Source organism: Ailuropoda melanoleuca, chromosome 1 (assembly GCF_002007445.2).
Source record: "Ailuropoda melanoleuca isolate Jingjing chromosome 1, ASM200744v2, whole genome shotgun sequence".
NCBI lineage: Eukaryota > Metazoa > Chordata > Mammalia > Carnivora > Ursidae > Ailuropoda > Ailuropoda melanoleuca.
The window spans coordinates 183,319,995-183,334,652 of record NC_048218.1 but is presented as its reverse complement, the minus strand read 5'-3'; positions in this window follow the sequence as shown (position 1 = coordinate 183,334,652).

The following is a 14,658-nucleotide window of genomic DNA, read 5'->3' as shown; positions in this document are numbered from 1 at the left end:
GGCACTGGAGGAGATAATGCTAAGTGAAATAAGTCAAGCAGAGAAAGACAATTATCATATGATTTCTCTCATCTATGGAACATAAGAACTAGGAGGATCGGTAGGGGAAGAAAGGGATAAAGAAAAGGGGGGTAATCAGAGGGGGGAATGAAACATGAGAGACTATGGACTGTGAGAGGCAAACTGAGGACTTCAGAGGGGAGGGGGTGGGGGAAGGGGATAGCCTGGTGATGGGTAGTAGGGAGGGCACGTATTGCATGGTGCACTGGGTGTTATACGCAACTAATGAAGCATCAAAATTCACATCGGAATCTGGGGATGTACTGTATGGTGATTAACACAATATAATAAAATAAAATTAAAAAAAAAAAAAAGAAGAAGTGATTTGTGTTTCAGAAACTTAACCGTGAGAAACTGAGGGCAGTGAGACAGGTGCAGTTATTATGCAACCCCATGGGGCGGGCATTCTTTACCTGTGTTTATGTACTGGCCACTCTGGAATTCTAGAACACTCCAGACTCTGGAGGGGAGCTGGCTAGATTGCTGTTGCTGTGGTCCTGGAGAGAGAAGGATCCTCACCGGGACAATGGAAGTAAAAAAAAAAAAAATGGAATGCATGCAACAGATTACAACAAGGTGAATCCACAAAAATTGGCAGCAGATTGTGGAATGAGAAGTTAAAGACCCGAAATTTCTAGATTTTGTGGCTGGTAAATTGGCAATGGCATTAACCTAGATAGAAGACTGGAGGGGGAGCGGGTGTGTGGGAGGGTAATTAATTTGGTTTGGGACAGACTGAGTTGGACATGCCCGCAGGACATGCAGATGGAGATGTCTACAGGCAGCTGTAAATTCCAGTCTGGAGCCCAGAGAGTTCGCTGTCGAGCCTAAGAATTTTTATGCATTGCTTTCTGATCTCAGGAAGCCTGACAGAAAATGGGCTGAAAACCAAATCTAATATGAGGAGAATCTTAAGCAGGATGCTCCGGGAGCTTCCTTTTGTCTGAACTCCCACTCTTGTGAACGCGTCAAGCGAGGTAAAGAAAAGAGAAATGAATATACCACTGAATCTTCTGTGGCAAAAGGAGCCGCCTCTTTAAAAAAAATACTGCCAAGCGCTATGTTGCTTATCCAACCCCACTTCTTATTATCATCCTGTGATTTACAAGCAGATTCATCTTTCCTATTAACTGAGCTCTTATTTCCTCACCTCCAAGCATCTCTTAGAAGCATGTATGGGAGAGTCTGTCATACCGTCTTGAAAACTCCTTTATTCTCCCTTAGAATACATCATTGCAATCATTCTTCATCTCGCACGTTCATGGGTGCCCACCAGGGGCCAGGCCCCAGGGTGCTAGGTGTATTACACAGACTTTCTGGGCTCCCTACAACTTTTTTTGCAATCTGCAGGCATCGTGATCCCCATTTTACAAATGAAGAAGAGGGACTCAGAGAGACTGAGGAGGTGCTTTTCACTCCTAAGGGGCAATGCTCTACCTCCCCTCCCCCCCTTTTTAAAGATTGTATTTATTTATTTGACAGAGAGAGAGAGACAGCAGGCAAGAGAGGAAACACAAGCAGGGGGAGTGGGAGAGGAAGAAGCAGGCTCCCAGCAGAGCAGGGAGCCCCATGCAGGGCTGGATCAGCACTCTGGGATCACGCCCTGAGCCGAAGGCAGAGGCTTAATGACAGAGCCACCAGGCACCCCTCTACCTCCCGCCTTTGTGACACGGCATCCCCCTCATCCTGCGGTGAAGCTCTGCTGCTGCCTTAGGTAGCAAAGCCGAATCCTCCTCCGCGTCGGTATCTCCAAGGAGCCAGGCCCTTCTCTCCTGCTGCCCCGCTGCGCTAAGGCATTTGCCTGGCTCACATCGTCCCACATGGCACACTCCACTTGCACATGCAGGCTGAAGGAAGGAGAAAGTGGAATGGGAGGAAACATGCTTCTTCACTTTATGGGCATACCCAGAAACACACATCGGGTCCATTCACATCTCACAGCTCTAAGGGGGAGAGGGGAGAGTCTTTGTTCCAGAAACCCATGTATCCAGTTGAATCAGAAAGTTCTATGACCATAAAAGGAGGGGAAGTAGGTATAGGTGTCAGTGAGCAAACTCTACCACATTCCTCAATGCTTGCAGAATAAAATCTCCCACTTGAACTTTTTTTTCCAGACCTATCCCCTCGTACTTTGCCACAAATTAGTATATACAAGCCACATGGGCCAACCATGGTCTACTCATTGCCTCTAACATTGTGGAAAGTATCTTGGGTCCCCTTGATTTTGCTCACATCATGGTGCTCCTCTGACATACCTTCATATCCACAGGCTCACCTTGCACTCAGCCTTTTTTATTTTATTTTTTTAAAGATTTATTTATTTATTTCAGAGAGAGAGAGAGACAGAGGACACAAGCAGGGGAAGGGCAAAGGGAGAGGGAGAGAGAAAATCTTTAAGGAGAATCCCTGCTTAGCGTGGAGCCCACATGGGGCTCCTCCCAGGAACCTAGGACCCTGAGATCATGACCTGAGCCGAAATCAAGAGTCAGGTGCTTAACCCTAACCGACTGAGTCACGCAGGCTCCCCTACACTCAGCCTTTAAATCCCAGCTCAGCGGCCACTTCCTATATGCAGCTTCTGACCGCTCCGGCCACAGCAAACCTTCCTCCTCCAAGCTCAGCATTTATTATTTGTCGTGATATCTAGTTTGAGCCTATTTTTCATTTATATTATTATTCTCTCTTTGTAGAACAAAGATGCTATTTTTTTTAATTTATTTATTTATGACAGAGATAGAGACAGCCAGCGAGAGAGGGAACACAAGCAGGGGGAGTGGGAGAGGAAGAAGCAGGCTCATAGAGGAAAAGCCTGATGTGGGGCTCGATCCCATAACGCCGGGATCATGCCCTGAGCCGAAGGCAGACGATTAACCGCTGTGCCACCCGGGCGCCCCCAAAGATGCTATTTTTTATCCCACTCAACACTTTGCGTAGGCTGGGCTGTGTTTCTTGGGTATCGGTGCATATCTATTCACTATGTGTATGAATTAATACATGCATGAATTATGAGTTAGTTAAATGGATCAAAAGCTATTGTCCAAAATGATCCCAATAAGAAACTACTCTAAAGGAGGCCATCTGTTCTTGGCTGGGATAGAAGACAGTGGGTTATCATGGGCTAAGTACTGATTTAGCTATAAGTGGATATAGATTGGATCTGCAGAATGCAGTCAGAGCTCAGTCATGTCTTATAAATGTCTGAGTGAACTATCAGATTGTACTTGTGGTCTAATAATATAATAGCGTCTTAGATTTATAAAATGCTTTTATGCCTAACCCCAAACCCCTTAACTTTTGAATCTACATTTGTTAAACTGGGAATGTACAGAGTAAAAGCTGAGTTCACATCACTGGAAAAAAATCTCTGTGGAGAATTAAGGATTGTAGCAGATTACCACTAATTTTGCAATTTTCATGCAATTCTAGAAAGTAACTTTAAAAATATGTGGCATTCAAAACTTCTGTGCTGAGTGCATCGATACAGTATTTCGTTTACTCTTCTCATAGTACCAATGAGGTAAGTTTTAGAATAAAGAAAAAGTACTTATGGGTCAGAGATCTCAAGGAACATACCCAAAATTACACAGCAAGTAAGTGTGATTTTAACCAGGTTTGTCTAAATTCAAAGTCCATGCTCTTAACTACTTTACAAGAGAGCTACTATTTTAGCAGATTTCCCAAATTATTCTCAATTTCTTGGTCATGACATGTTATTTTAATATATTGCTGAATTTTGCTAATTCCTATTTCTTTAGGAATTTTTTGTATATATTCAAATGTTATATTCATTTATTTTGTGTGTGAACTCATTTATCTTTGATATTGTATCAAAGATAAGCTAGGGTCCTATAAATATATTTATTTTCAATTTCATTTTAGTCTGAGAATTTAGAAGGTATACATCCTGTTTTTACTTCTATGAGATAAAATTTTTTAAAAATCTGTTTATTATCAACATTAAGAATGTAAAAACAGGACTTCCATTTCCAGCCAAGAAGGAGTAATAGAGGTCAAATGTATCTTTCTGCTTGAAATATACAATAACAACAGTTTGAAACAGTGATTTTTTTAAGACACTGAATATTAGGCAATAAAGAGAGTGATCTTTAAGAAGCTGATAAGGAAGGAAGCGAGCCCTGTGGTTTCCCCAACTTATTTCCTTGAGAGAACTTCCAAAATATGGTGAAAGTAGAGAGAATCTGAGTAGATCCTGGATTCAATATTTAGAAGAGATGAATCTCAGAATATAGGAAGACCAAGGCAGTTGAGTTTGAGAGTAATGGAGAAGAGAAATACATGGATAAAGAGCTCAACAGATATGTAAAATATTCCCTTTGAGTATTCAGAAGAGTACTGAGTAACACATTCAAAAGGATTAGAGCAAACGGTACCTAGTTCCCACAGCAGACTGGTAATAATGCTATTCTCACCAGCCAGGCTAGAAACCCCATAATTCATAGGGCAGCGGGTGGAGTACAGAAAGTCCCACATCAGTAGTGAGGAATAACAGCCCTAGAATATATATGGCTCTACTGGCACCCAAACAAATCATAAAAGCAAAACCCTAGATTATCATACTCCTTCCATGTAATATAACTGCATGAAATACAAAAATAACCAACCCCCAACAAAGGAAAATTCACAATGTCTGACATCCAATCAAAGATTACCAGTCATGCTACAAAGCAAGAAAATATGACCATAATGAGAAAAAACATCGCTTGGAATACATCCAGAACTGGCACAGATACATTAGCAGATGAAGATATTAAAAGAGTAATTATAGTGGTATTCTATGTGTTAAAAAATTAAGTGGAGATAGGAAAGATATTTTTAAAACAATCAAATCAAACATTTAGAGATAAAAATGACAAAGCATGACATGAAAAATAAAAAATACACTGCATATAATTAAGAGCAAATAAGCCATTCCAGAAGAAAAGATTAACAAGTTTCAAGACACAGCTATATAAAGTATATGAAAGAAACCTGAGACAGAAAAATAAATTAGAACCAGTGAAAAAGCATCACTGAGCTGTGACATCAAGTGGTCTAATACACATGTAATCAGAGTCCTCAAGTGAGAGGAGCAAAAGAAAGACTAGAAGAAATAATGTTAGAAAAATTTCCAAGCTTGATTGTAAAAGGTCCAGGAACATAAAAGGACCTCAACCACAAAAACATGAAGAAAACTACACCAAGGCACAGTATAATCACTTTGCTCAAAACCAGTGATACATAGGAAATCTTTAAAGCAGCCAGAAGAAAAGAGTCATGTTATACAGAGGAACAAGCACCAAGGTAACAGCCAACTTCCTGGAAAAAGCAATGCATGCAAGATGGCAGGGGGACCAAAAAATTGTCAAGTTAGAATTTTCTATCTGGTGAAAATATCTTTCCAATGAAGGTAATACAAAGATTGTTCAGACATACCAAAGCTGAAAAGCATTCATCACCAGCAGACTATGCTACAAGAAGTGTTGAAGGGTAATGGAGGGGCTACCACATGGGTATTATATGACTTTCTTTTTCTCATACAAGAGAAGCAAAAGAAATTAAAAACAAAAACATGTAGTCTGTCTTTATTTGAAGACCATATTATTGTCTATGTAGAAAATGCAATAGAATTTACAAAAGCACTACTAGAACTAGTAAGTGATTTTTGGTAAAAATGAATAATAGAAAGTCAATACAAAAAAATAAATTGTTTTCTATACACTAGCAACTAACAATCAGAAAATGAAATTAAACAGCACAATTTACAATTACATTAAAAATACTAAACTTAAGGATGTAGCTGGGAAGAAAGATGTGCAAGATATGAACATTGAAAATTATAAAATATGACTGAGAGCACTTAAAGGATACTTAAGCAAATGAAGATTTAGAGCATGCTCATGGATCAGAAGGCCTAATAGTCTAAAGATGACAATTCATCCCAAATTGATCTTCGGGTTCAAATTCCAATCAAAATCCCAGCAGGTGTTTTTGTAGAAATTGGCAAGCTTATTCTAAAATATATATGAAAATGCAAAGACCTAAAGTATATTTAAAAAGTTGAAAAATAAGAGGAAAGTTGGAGGGCTAATACTACAGGATTTCACGATCGCGTGGCACTGATGTCAAGAGAGACAAACAGAGACCTGAAACAGAGTAGAGTCCAGAAATAAACATTACATATATGGGCAACAGATTTCTGACAAAGATGCAAAGACAATTCAGTGGCAAAACGATAGTCCCTTCAACACATAGTACTGGAACAATTAGATATCCATAAACAAAACCAAAACAACAAACCAAAATAAAAGCCCAAAATTTGTTCCATTCATAGCACCACTAAAACAAAGGTGCGAGACCGCTACATGAAGATAAAATGGTGTAATCCAAAATGAATCACAGGCCCAAATGTAGAACTAAAACAATAATACTTCTAGAAGGAAACATAGGAAATCTTCATGACCTCAGAATAGACAAAGATTTCTTAGATATGATACCGGAACATAATCTATAAAATAACAAAATAATAAATTGAATTTTATTAAAATTAAAAACACTGCTCATTGAAAGACACCATTAACAGAATTAAAAGACAAAGCACTGACTGGGAGAAAATATTTACAAAGCATATATTTCATAAAGATCTTGTATCCTGAATCTATAAAAACTCTCATAACTCTATACTATGAAAACAAATCCCATTTAAAAACGGGTAAAAATATTCACAAAGAGGATGTGCATATGGAGAATAAGCCCTTGGAAAAAAATGCTAAATCTCATTATTCCTTAGGAAAATGTTAGTTAAAATCACAATATATCACTTTCTAGAAAGGCTAAAATTAGAAAGTTTGACAATACTAAGTGTTGATGAGGATGTCAAGGAACTGGAACTCTCATACACTGCAGGCGCAAACGTAAAACGGCCCAATCACTTTAGAAAACCGTTTGATAGTTTCTTATATTGCTAAACACACACCTAACCTACGACTCAGCTGTTCCTCTCCTGGATACTTATTTACTAAAGAAAGAGCAAGGCATATTTCTGTACAAAGTCTTATACATGAAGCTCTTCATTAACCATTTGAGCAATTTCCTAATCTCAGTGTCTAGTAGTTAATATGTCATTAGGGCTTGACTAAATTTCTCCTGTTTAGTGTGAGCAAATCTCACCTGAATAGAGCTGAACACATCAAATGCCGAGCCTGCTCTTACAGCTGATTAATCAGAGCCTCGCGATGGTTCGGCAAGCGAGGCAATCAGATGCAGCGTCTCATTCATTTCTCCTGGATTTCATTCTACTCCTACCAGGAGTAGGAGCTCTCAGGACATACTTTTTTCCTCTTCTTAAAAGTTTTAACAAAGTAGGCCAATAAATAATGATCTTTGATTGCTCTAGTGAGGAAGACAGAAGGCATCTGTTACTTACTGGAGCAGGAGAAAGTTCCCTTTGTTTTCTAATTCATTGTTCAAATGCTTGTCAAAGGGCGGGACCCTGAAGCTAGAACAGTTAAAGGGGGAAAAAATTGCATTTTCCAGAATTAAAAACTAAGCCTTGGACTATTACCTTTTATATATTATGGATGAAGTATGTGAGAATTTAACTGCCCTTGTGTTGTTAAGCTCTTCACACGTGCATAGCTTAAAAATCTATTCCCCTCTCGAAAGTTGTGCTCTGACAAAATTGGAGAAGAAAATTGCTGCGATGAAGGTATAATGTGCTATTGTTCTGCTTATGGTTCATTATGAATCAATCTGACAATCAGATTTCTAATCATGGTTCCTAATTCCCTTCTATTTTTCCTAGTTTTCCTTGGAATTCGTCTTACTTTCTCTTGCCAAGTTTGAGACCAATTCAGTTCAATTTAGTAAGATTCATTGAACATCTGCTATGTAGCATAGGTTGGGCTGAACACTGGGAAGATCAGAAAAAAAAAAAAAACAAAACAAAACTATAATCCTTGCTTCCAGAAACTCACAGTGTAATTGGAGAGATCAGACAAATGGATATGGACTAGTTAACCAGTGCCCGGTACAGTTTCTGGCTGCTAAAGGTGCTCATTAAAGTGCGAAGTGAATCAACGACACTGAAAATTTGTATAAGGCTAAATGCAAAAGTCTGTGGTACAGATATAGGATTGCAGAGAAAGCAAGACATCAAAGCAGGCTGACGTTTTGGCACATCATGGGAAAATTGTGCTCATGGTGGGACAGATTTTAAGGAGAAAAAAATGAGAAGCATATTTCAGGTTAGGGTCATTATAAATAAGCCAGAAGAGACGAGCATTAGCGGCCTGTGTGTTCCCAGCAGGAAGGAGCCCGTTCTGACTGGAGAAGGTAGGACAGGGTCAGATAGCAGAGGGCCTCATATGAATTTTGGACTTTATTCTGAGGCCATGGAGAGCCCCACGTGGGTTTTTATCAGCAGGACTGTATTTTTGAAGTCTACATTTGCATAGCATGCAGAAGAGACTGAAAAGCAAACACTTGCAAGCCGAGAGGACTGAATGTAGCAATCTAAGGAACTGGGTAATGACAATTTGAAGCACTATGTTGCAGCAGGGCTGGGAAGAAAGAAACCAATCATTGAAAGGTAGAAAACAATAAGGCTCACAGATTATGAAGAGGAAATAAAATTTGACTCTCTGATTTGTAAATCAGAGAGATTCACAATATACAGCCCCAGAGACAGAAGAGAAAACTAGAAAGCGGAAATGTTGTAAAGAAGATTTTGTGTTGGATTCAAGTTTGAGATTATCATGACAGAGTCAGGACAATGCAGGTCTCTCAAGGAAAGCTCTGGTTTGAGATAGATGTTTGAAAACAACTGGATTCCCTTCTGTCAACTCAGCAGCCTTCTGGTTCCTCGTTGTCCCATGTTCCATAGGAAAAAAGTCTGGAACTCATTCCTCAGCATTTCCTTCTTATGTGGTTTAAGGGTAGATCATTCCATTAAGGGCCACTTTCCTGAAGTTCCGAGGCTCAGTCCTCACTTCTGTGGCAGCTGTGGTCTGGCTTCTCATTGGTGGCCTCACACCAGGGAGCAATCACTTCCCGATTTCTGACCACCTGCTGGATTTACTTTTGCTTCCTACAGCTCTGGAGCCGGGAAATATATTCCCAGTATTTCCCTCTTTCCCCGTGAATCCTGACACAAAGCATATTTTGTATAAAGAGATTATGGGCACTGACTAGATGGAGCTTTAGTTGTGCACGTGTTGAAGAAACAGAACCAGTAAAAAGACACAGAGAAGAAATGGTCAAAATCAAGAAAAAAATGAGCATATCTTGTAAGAGAAGTCACTTCAGGGAAAAATTGAGGCGGGATTTTTTTAATCAGGTGAAAGGACAAAACAAAGACACTGAGGAAAAGATGTAATGTCTGTCAAGGTGGGGGATGATGTGCAGAAATTCACACTCAGTGTAGTAGTATTCCCACACATTTCATTCCAGGGTCAGTTGGACTTATGCTGCCAACACAGTGTTTGGTGAGACGGTGAGATGATCAAGGCCCCTAGCACGTGGTTGTCGCAAGAGCCACAGAGTGTTCAAAGCACACGGTTAATACGGGGACTGTGTAGTACTGTCCCTGGAACATAAAAGCAAATTGCTTCTCTGGTCATTACTAACTGGTCTAGAGGAAAAGCATTTGCCAGCTCTGATGATGGCATACTATTTGAACAACTGTGCAAATGGCAATGCTACCTGATTACATTTATGGCAATCCACATCATTCTACAAGATCAATCTGTCCTTGGCATGGACTCCATAGGTGAATTAATTGGAAGAGGGGACAGAAACACCTACCCCCTATCTTTGAAATTTGATAGGGGCACCAATTTCTGAAATATTATCGGTAATTTTCTATTTTTGAAGGGAGAGGTTATTCCAGCCACTTTCATTGGATCCTTCCTGCCTTGCTGTTCTTACTCTATAGATCAAAGAGCTGAAGTGGGTATACTTGTTGAATGTATGATTTGCATTCAGAAACTACAGAGTTAAGCATAAGTGAGTTCATAGACCCACTGAGTCCACTGTGAGATGGATTCCAATTTTGTATTCATTTCTCTGCATTGTAATAAAGAATTCTGGCTTCTTAACTCCATTTAGTGTAGGTCACGGACTTCTTATGTCCTTATTCTGACTACTGGGCCTCCCTGGCTTGCAGAATTCCCTGAATTAGTGTTCGCTCCTAGCCAGTACAATAATCTCTGAAAAGTCTAAGTACTTCTCTTACCCTTGTACACACTCACACTAGTAAAAGATTGCAGGTGCCTTTGGGCAACTCAAAGATTTACACAACCTTCTTGGGTAGTGTGGCAGGCACATCGTTGAAGGGATCTGGCCCTTGCTTCACTGAAAGAGCCCATATTTACAATCTGGCTCAGAAATGGGGCTTGTGTGACAAGTCGTCACTCCTCTGAGTCGATTAAAGTCAAGACTGTTCACAAGAATTAAAGATTAATTTTTTTTCTTAGAGTATAGACTGTCCAAATATATTTTTCGAGGAACACCATAATCAATTAGCTACTACCAAAGATCTCTGCGGGTTAAACTCATTTGCTTACTGCTCAAGTCCTGCTGACCATTTTGATCATCACTTCTGGGTGTCTCGTAAGGCTGAGAATCAGGGAGCCCATTTCAGAAGGAGCATCTCTCGACATCATCATGGGCTTTAAGCACCCTGAGCTTTTTAGGATGTGGGACCACTCTTTACCAGTGTATTTCTCAATGCATTGGTAAAGGTAGTGTTTTCCAGGTACTTCCTTGAGAAGAGTTATTGGGTGGGTGAGTGGGTCACATATGATAAAAACATTGCAAATGCCTGTGTCCCCAGCCTTTGAATCCCTTCATCTACAACAAACCAAAGACATTCTGGTATCTCAGCTTCATTTAATTTGCACACTCACATATATAGAACAATTATTAAAACATAAATGAACAGTGTAGGTAAGGTTTGTGTATGGAAAAGAAAGAAGGGAATTGGAATCTGGAATGTTTCACCTGTTATTTTCATTCTTCATTTCTTAAAAATAATCTCTACACCCAAGGTCGGGCTTAAATTCACGACCCCAACATCAAGAGTCACATGCTCCACCGGCAAAGCCTGCCCGGTGCCCCTCTATCTATTTATTTTTTTAACTTTAAGAAAAAGGTGTGGTAAGATATGTCTAATATAATATTGCAGTTTTAACAAGTCAGCGGCATAAATTACATTCACAGTGTTGTGCCACCATGACCAGTATCTATTTCTAACATTTTCATCAACCCAAACAGAAACTCTGCGCTCATTAAGCACTAGGAAACAATTTCAAGAGGAAATTAGGAAGAAAAAAAATTGTAGTTTATAGAGGATTGACTTGTAAATGGTAATAAAAAGATCTGGCTAAAATAAACAAATGAGGGGCTCCTGGTGTCTCCGTGTCGGTTGAGGGTCTGCCCTCCGGTAGGGAGGTCATCTGGGGGAGCTGGGATTGAGGCTGAGGCGGGCTCCCCGCCCAGTGGGAGGTCTGCTTCTCCCTCTCCCTCCCTCCCTCCCTCCCTCCTTCCCCTTGCTTGTGCTCTCTCCTCATGCTCTCTCTCTCAACTAAATAAAATCTTAAAAAAATAAACAAATGCAAGAATACTGGATCAAGTGCTTTACTATTCTATCTAATTTTGTCATGAGAAAAGGAAGACTTGTTGGTGGGGAGGTGACTAGAGGCGGCACTGCAGGGAGCCCGTGACCTGTGACCTCACGGCTGAGGTCTGAGCAAGCTTTGAGGGCTCCACTCTCCAGGGTGCTCTGCTGCCCACTGTGGCTGTGCTGCTTTTCCAGTTCCTACTCCAAGTTTGTTTCTTCCCCTCAATGATGATGCAGAATTTGGTATCCGGATTCTCAGGGGGAGGAAACAGAAATGTGGAGAGTTTAGCATGAACTCTAGCGCTGCTAGCTGGTGGGTCTGTCTGTGACCTCAGACTGTAAGACTCTGCTCTTTCAACTGTAGGAGGCCACCTTCCCGAGGGGCTACAGTTTGCATGTGGCCTTTTACCTCCTTAACTTTACTTTGGGGGAGGGTGGATTTTTGCTTATTTGAGAGAGAGGGAGAGAGCTGCAGGGCAGGCGGAGGGGTGGAGGAAGAGGGAGAAGCGGCCTCACCGCTGTGCTGAGCCCACGCCTGTGAGGCTCAATCCCAGGATTGTGGCCTGAACCAAGGGCCAACACTTGGCCGACTGAGCTGCCCAGGCGCCCCTCTTTTTTCCCCCTTAACGTTAAAAAATTGTATTGTTAAGCCAAGAAGAATGGTCCTCTTGATCCTGTCCACCATTTTTTGTTTGTTTTGTTTTGACCAGCTTCATTGCTTTTTGGAGAAACTTTGGATTATGCATAATATTTGACTTAGTCAAGCAGTAAGTATGAAGTTAATTCAAACCTACAGCTTATAAATTAATACAAGAAAGAGAAGACTCACTACGTACAATTTACTGGCTTAAAAATCCACCCAGCATCTCCTTGTCTTACTGTGTTTGAAAATGTTCTCTTTGTTCTGTTGTACTGTTTTAAAGTATTTAAAAATATATTAATAATCATAAAAAAATAATAGAAATATCTGAAATAAACAAGTCAAAACATCAACATTTGTTGCATCTTAGTGGTGAGAATGTAGTGTTTCTTTTCCCTACTTTTCAGTATTTTCAAAATATTTCATATTAAAAATATTTTTACATCTCAAACAATTGAGACAAAGCCAACAGTTGTGAGCAAATATGTTTGTAGCACAGATCACATTGCAAAACATTTGCTAAAGTTCAGAAAAGTGATTCTTAAAATAAAGACCCTTAAAAAGAATTGACTACAAACAAATTAACTTCTAAGATGACAAAGACAAAAATAGATGAAATATATGTTCTAATTTGAATTTTTTTATGAAGAGATGCCAATTCTGCATGTTTGACTAGCTATGTAGATCAATCTTATCATTATGATGGCTTTATTCATTCACTCCTGGAGACCAACAGTTTCCCCTACAAATGCTGTTCTCCTTTATATGAAATGTCAGGAAAGGAAAAAGCGAAAAGAAAAGAAAAGAAAGAAAGAAAGAGAAAAAATTAAGTCTGATGCTGCTTCAGTTCTCTTAATACTCAACTAAAAGCATATACATTTTTTTTAAAAGATTTTATTTATTTATTCGACAGAGATAGAGACAGCCAGTGAGAGAGGGAACACAAGCAGGGGGAGTGGGAGAGGAAGAAGCAGGCTCATAGCAGAAGAGCCTGATGTGGGGCTCGATCCCAGAACGCCGGGATCACGCCCTGAGTCCAAGGCAGACGCTTAAGGACTGCGCCACCCAGGCGCCCCACATTTTGTTTACACACATTTCATCTGTAAAGATTTTTTGACGTGTGGGTTTTATTTGTAAATGAACTTTAATAGGGTTATCTGCTTGAAGTTGACTGCCATGATCAGTACGGTTCCTTTTAATGATTTTAGCTCAGAGAAATGAGAGTGGAACCCGGTGCTAAAATTGCTAGCCAACCTGACTCGGAATCTACAGCTCTTCCCTGAGATTTTCTGCGTCTTTAATCCAGATAAAATAGCTCATACCAAGAACGATCAAAGAGGAGAAGGAACAAGTTCCTAATAATCACTTATAAAAGTAAAGCAGAATAGCTGAATCAGGTGTTTAGGGCTATGTGCAGACACTTAGGTGGAAATGTGTGCTTCGGAGTGAAATGTGCTGAGCTTATACAATACATGAACAATTTGAAGGAGGAACATTCAAGGTCACCTGTATAAATATATTCTATCGTCAAACAAACCAGTGACCTTTACCCAGCTATTCCCATCAATATACCAATAGCAGAGGGAGTAGGCAGGATGGCTGGTGTGATCAACCTAAAACCTTGTCATTAAAAGAGCTTTTCACGTGTTATTTTATTTAACCCTTTCATCCATCTGTGAAGTGGGCAGAACTTCATTTTAGAGGTACAGACATTGAGGCGCAAAAGGGCTGGACACGGGGCGCCTGGGTGACTCAGGAGGGTGAGCGTCTGCCTTCCCCTTGGGTCACGATCCCAGGACCCTGGGATCAAGCCCCCATTCATGAGGCTTCCTGCTCAGTGGGGAGTCTGCTTTCTGCTTCTCCTTCTGCCCCTCCCCCTGCTCGTGTGCACGAGTGTTCTCTCTCTCTGTCTCTCCTAAATAAATAAATAAATAAATAAATGAATAAATAAATAAAAAAGGCTGGATACATTTCCAATCCTCACTGACAGGTGCAGGGAGAGCCTGGGCTTCTGTGCTTCCCTTTATATCTCACCGGCTCTTCATTCTCCTTACACTTTGTATGTTCTCCTGGTCTTGACCTTCCAATTTCAGGGAGACTGGGAGGCTTTAAAGTAATTCTTTTCGGGAACACTTTACAAAACCCATAGTGTGTTGACACTAACCTCTAGAGATTGTGTTTCATTACCAGGAATACTAATGGAGTTAGGCAGTTCTTTGACCAAAGTGGCTGAATATGGAAGATATTTGCCAAACAGGAGTCCATGCCACGAGGTCTCACTTCTTTGTGGAGAAAAGATGTCAATTCTCTCTCTCGCAAACACATTTAACATGTTTGATTT